Genomic DNA, 5,348 nt, shown 5'->3' on the forward strand with positions numbered 1-5,348 from the left:
CACCAATATATTTCACCAATTTTAAGAAGTCCCTGACATCAAAACGTAAGTCACACTCAACCTAAAATTAAAAATATAGATTCTGTTATTTTAAGATTATATTATTAGTAGTATAATTTGTATATTACATATGTTATTATTGTTGTTATATATATTATTCTGTCTTTTATCTGCATCTTACCTCTGCTATCTTGTTTCCTTCTAATGAACCTGGAACTGCAGAGTAAATATTGTTGTCTCTGTGTCAGATGGCTTATTTTGTTCCTGGACTCTTCAGTGATGATGAGCAGAGTCTGAGTGAACCTGCTGTCAGACAGTAAGTACCCTGAGTACCCTGGAGTTTCAGTCAGGGCCTTCAGTAAACAACTGAATCAAACAAAATCCTTATTGGTTAATAGTTACTAGTTAATATATTATTAATCACTTATAAATAATTGAAATGTCAACATTGTACTATTATCTCAATAAACATTATAAATAATTTACAAAGCTTTCTGCACCCCCTAATCTAAAGTGTAAACTACTCATCAGTTGTACTCATCGGATTTCATTTGCTTTTGGATGTTAGCGTCGCAAGTGATACAGCATTGTACTTGCACAACTATTGTACTTCATTTTAATATCCAAACCCGGACCTCTGACACGCTAGGCAAAAGTTCTACCACTGAAACATTTGAGCTGACAAACAGATATATTGTAGCTTGATATTCACTATAGGAAGAAAGTGCAACATAAAAAAATAGCATATTTTAGCATTAAAATCCCTTTAACATTTATGGTGATCTGAGAGGCCGGGGGAGTCCAGTTAATGGGGTGTAATTCATTAGCTTTAATGAGAATTGTATATTTTATAGGCCTACATTAAAGTGTATTTTGTTTTTTATATTTTACATTTATTTCTTGAATGCTACTATTACATAAACTGTAGCTGAAAAGAATAAACCACTGTATATTTAATTTGTATATTATGTTGTTTATATTCTTTGTTTTTATATTTTTAATAACAGATTGGTTACCTGAGTACATATGTATAAAGTACAGTCACACTGTATGATTGTGAATTTTAATTGCTGTTTTTAACAGAGATTTTTGTCTTTTCTGTTCCTTTACAGATCACTATTGCACACCAAGTAAGCAAAACAACATTTTTGATTTCATTTTATTTTATTTCTGCAAACAACTTTTTTTTTCCAGCCCAAAACCTCATCAAAAACTGAATGCAACGGTTTTTGTCTATGATTATTTTGTCAAAACATCTTTTGTCTATGGTAACTCTAATCTACATTAACTATTTAATTAGTATCCAGTCATTTATATTAAATTTGTGGAGTTAACAACTACTTCTGAACCAATAAAATAATAAACATAAACATTTTTGAGTCAATTGGCCTCATACATTTTCCTTATGAAAGAGGTCACTGCAAGCTAATCCTTTTTGCCTCCCTTTAATTCGAATACATCCATGAACAGGCAGTTTTGAAAAGTGCTTTAAGGGGAAATATGATCTAGCCTACAACACGAGGACTTATTGCCTTATCCGATCATTGAAAAATCATAGGCCTAGGCTACTGAATTTGTTCAAATATATGTTTTGTTTAACTTAAATGCTATATTTGTTTTGCATTGTGATTTTATCTTCTGTTTTAGATGTTCTTACTCAGCAGATGGGGACAGCTACCATCACCCAATTTTCACCCAAAAGTGGCTGCGCTATGCGCCAGACCGGGCAGGAGGGACTGGACGACAACTTATGCAGGCATCAGATGACAATGAAGTGTAAATAAAGAGTAGAGAGGCTAATAAACATGAATTTGATTTGAAATAGTGTGGTGTGTTCTGTGTTTTATACAAGATTTTAAATGTTCCATAAATGTTTTACATCCTGGCTGTAGATAAAGCAGGCTATTTAATTTATGGCATTACATTTAAAATTAACATTTAAAAATGATTGAAATTCCATTGAAATCACGTTGATCCTTAGTTCAGTTGAAATTTCAACATTGTTTCAATATTTCTGATAATTGAAATCCCATTGAAATTCCGTTGATCTATGGACAGAATTTCAACATTGTTTCAATATTAAATCAGGGTGCAAAATGATGTTGGATCAACAGAGTTCGATGTTGATTCAATGACTTAATGTTGACAACGGGATGTTGATTCAGCATAGTTTCAATGACTGTTTGCTATCTGGGATGTTATTCAAAAAAGTCACGCAGGACGCATTCCCCATTCGTTCTCGATGCAGCGTCTCGTTCCTTCGAGGAACCAGGGTTACATACGTAACCTTAGACGTTCAGGAAGCTCATTGTGTTGTTATTAATGAAAATGAATGGTTAATGGAATAGGGTGGGTCAATTATTTTAAGACACAAAAATCACTGTAGTGGTGGTTTAGCTGTACTTTTTAGAAAAACTTTAAACTAATTCCATATGAGACAGAACATGTTTTTGAGGCACATCTAATGAAAATAACAACACAATTTAAAAAAAAAAAATGGTTTTAGTTTTCATAAACGTGTATGGTCCTGTTGTCGGTCCTGAAAGGCTGTTATTTTTGATAAATTAAGTAATATTTTGTCAAACTGTAAAGAGGTTGAGTTCATATTTGTTAGATGGTACTTTAATTGTACAGCAAATGATGGAATGTATAGGAATCATAAAGAGCCACATCTAGCTTCTCAACATGCTTATAGAAGAGCATGATTTGTATGATATATGGAGAACTTTATATAAAAGGACAAAGGCAGTACACATGGGTGCAAACAAGAGAAAATTATATTTTTATGTCTAGACTGCATAGGTTCTATTGTTTTAAACAGGGGCGCTGCACAGGATCCTGGGCCCTATGCATAGGCAGTCCTAATGAATAACCTGGTTGATTCAGTTTTGTGGCATCGTTTGGCCTGCATTGACCCTCTAAATAGACTTTTGAATGAAATTTAAGCCAGTATTGTGGACTTTTTTTGGAGTACTTTTCACTATATTCTACAGAGCATACTTTTTCTACCCAGAGATGAAGGAGGACAAGGAATCATAAATTTGCCCAGCAGGAGGGCAGCTTTTTGGCTTCTGTTTATTCAAAGGTACCTCACAGGACCTAAGGATCTAGTCTGCAGACTGGGATTGAACTCTGTTTTGTTTTTGATGGACTTCAGTAAGCTTCAGTGCAACAGACTGACTCCTTTTTATAAGGGGGTCTTATGTGAATAGTGGAGGTTGGAGCCGACTTCCTCGTTGTACTGGCTTGTGAAGGAAACTCTTGTTCATGGAGCTCAGTACGATGTTACTTGTGAAGATACACCTGGACTGACTCATTGTGTTATTACAACTAAGACTTTAAAACTACATCAATTATTTGATTTTGCTGGTTCTGGCTTGTAAAATACTCAGTCCATGGCCTCACATCTAGCTGTGTTTAACCCAGTACTATCTCTTTCAAAAACATTTGAAGATCCCCCAATAATGTATTTTCATGAAGCAAAGAATTTAAAAAGCATTTTTAATTAAGCCCCTATAAGGCCCAATCCCAATTCTACCCCTTAGCCCTTTACCCTTTCGAGCGTTCACGTGAAGGGGTAGGGGTGTCTCGATTCTCTTTTGGTTGGAGGGGTAAGGGGAAGTGGAAGGGCCAGATGGCCTTTCAAACTAATCCCCCCAATAATTAGAAATCGTTAAACCATTTTCTCAAATATTGCCTATTCGAGAGAGAGAGAGCGAGAGAGAGAGAGAGAGAGAGAAATGGAAGTTTGTGGTCTGTGCGTTTCTCTTTTTAGAGTGAGTTTACTAAAAACAGTGATTGTATCCTCTCGTCACTGGAAAATATAATGTAGCGATTCAGTATTTAAACTGTATTTAATAAAAGTCATGGGGCAGCGTTGACAAGTTTATTTTCTTCTGGATGTGTGAGCTCCGCGATTTCTGATGTATCTGTGTGTCAATAAGCAGCAGAACGATAATTAAAGGCTCTAATGCACATCAGTATATGTGTGGGCTAGACGGCGTATGATGGCGTGTGACGTCATTTGACGTCATGGTAGTGGTGTCCCAATCCTTAAGGGAATATTTTCACTCCTACCCCTTAACACTCTGTTTCAAGGGACAAGGGGAAGGGATAGGCGGAGGGGTAAGGGAAGGAGAAGGGGTATAAAATAGAATTGGGATTGGGCCTATGCCTTTAGCATTTGTAATTTATATGGGTAACTGCAAATATTGAAATTGCATTCGATGTCAATAAACCAGAACAGGTAAAGATGTATTTATATATATATATATAAAAGAAAATGTCATCATTTGACATTCATGTCATTTTTATTCTATACGCTGCACATGTGAAATGTTGTCTTTTTGGTGAAATATCAAGAGAATTAAGAACTAATTTATGTGAATCATAGTGCCATAAGACATTGATACATGAGTAACCCAGTAGCACAACATTTTTTTTTTTTTTGGAAGCCAGCCCCCTAATAGGCAAAGTAGCACGTCTGTTGATGAGTGTATAAGCAATGTTTGTTACTGCTGTTCTTGATGTCTGATGAAGGCCTGGATAATGGCATGAACAGCACATGTATTTAAACCAATAAAGTTCAATTTCATGTGAGTGAGTGTTTAACCATTTCTAACTGACTAAAAACAAAATGACTAATTCTTCTCGAGCAGGTCCTGTGCAGCGCTGAACAAATTCCATAACCAGAATGAAGAACGTTGATGGGCTTCTCTCGCTCTGGGATATTTAAATCCACAGTTTTATATCACCAAGCTACATGCATTTAGCTGTTTTCCAATCAGTAGACAAACATAGACCCATTTACTCTGTAGCGCACATGTGGCAAAATGTGCGTGGGCAATTTTTAAAAAAAAGGATAATACATTTAAATCTGCTGTAAACAAAAAATACTATTTGTTTCAATTTGTAAATTCATTGCTTTAAGGGAAAAAAAGAGAGGGGATAGCTGGAAATAATCTATGCTGGAAATGTACTGTATGGAAGCTTATTTACATGTGATTTGGTAATGTTCTTTAGTTCAGTTTAGTTCAGTGGCATAATATTCTAAGAATACTTGAAAAGTGTTTGTGCTGTAGAACCACAATTATGTCTACTTTGAGATACATTAGTGGTACCCAACATAGCAAAAACATGTATTTTCCCTTATTACGGCTGGCTGCTGCATCAAAGCTGCCAGGACAATCAACAGGATAATTAATGAGAAAATTAAATTAGAAAAAAAAATCTCACCAGAAAGCATGAATAATTGTACAATGTTAATCGTATGACCATGTACAAATTTTAGAATAAAAGTAAACATGACGGTTAAAAGAGAAAAAGACATAAGAGAAAGACACAAATAA

At 35.0% G+C, this 5,348-nt stretch overlaps 1 long non-coding RNA gene across 1 annotated transcript; it reads left to right on the forward strand.

The window, feature by feature from the left end:
* The first annotated feature begins 228 nt into the window (after positions 1 to 228).
* Positions 229 to 1,804, forward strand: LOC128016364 (uncharacterized). The gene is made up of 3 exons (XR_008184157.1): positions 229 to 316; positions 1,113 to 1,130; positions 1,648 to 1,804. It is a non-coding gene; the product is annotated as an uncharacterized LOC128016364 (long non-coding RNA).
* The last annotated feature ends 3,544 nt before the right edge of the window (positions 1,805 to 5,348 follow it).

This window comes from Carassius gibelio, chromosome A7, assembly GCF_023724105.1.
Source record: "Carassius gibelio isolate Cgi1373 ecotype wild population from Czech Republic chromosome A7, carGib1.2-hapl.c, whole genome shotgun sequence".
Taxonomy (NCBI): Eukaryota; Metazoa; Chordata; class Actinopteri; order Cypriniformes; family Cyprinidae; genus Carassius; species Carassius gibelio.